The sequence below is a fragment of the Phalaenopsis equestris genome, unplaced genomic scaffold, assembly GCF_001263595.1.
Source record: "Phalaenopsis equestris unplaced genomic scaffold, ASM126359v1 Scaffold000326, whole genome shotgun sequence".
NCBI classification, from domain to species: domain Eukaryota; kingdom Viridiplantae; phylum Streptophyta; class Magnoliopsida; order Asparagales; family Orchidaceae; genus Phalaenopsis; species Phalaenopsis equestris.
The window spans coordinates 78,794-79,529 of record NW_018164768.1 but is presented as its reverse complement, the minus strand read 5'-3'; positions in this window follow the sequence as shown (position 1 = coordinate 79,529).

Here is a 736-nt window from a genome sequence, read left to right as displayed (position 1 = left end):
AACACAAGTAAGCTCGTTGTAGCCTTCATTTACTCCTCAAACGCCTGGGTCGCCTCTTCTCCCCCATTGAAAATTTTTCTTCTTTGATTGCTCCGTCAATAGCTATGCAATCTAGCCGCAACTCTTCATGAACTTTCCATAATGTCCTGTAAGTCCCATAAATTCTCTCAACTCCTTCAAGGTCATAGGTAGTGGTTAATCCAACATAGTCGTCACTTTCAATTGGATTGCCAACACCCTTCTATCTTACCACATGTCCTATGTACTCCACATTCAACTATACAAACAAACATTTCTTCAAGTGATCAAGGTGTTCTTCTAAGAAACAGTTGTACACTAGGATATTGTTAAAGAATACCAAACAAACCTGTGGAGGGACGGTTGAAACATGTTTGTTTATCAGTGATTGAAATGTAGTTGGGGTGTTGGTGAGCCCGAATTACATAACAAAAAATTCGTAGTAAACTCCATTGGTTCAAAAATTAGTCTTGTGCACATATGCTGACCACATTCAGATTTGATGATATCTTGACTTCAACTAAATCTTGGAAAATATTAAAGCCCCAAACTTGTCCAGAAGCTCATCAATCACTAGAAAGGAAAATTTGTCAGATAATGTTTTCCTTATTCATTACCCGAAAATTCACACAGAAATGCCAATTCCCGTCCTTCTTCACTAGCAAGATCGGGCTAGAGAAGGGGCTGACACTAGGCAACATGATTCCTACCACCTAAC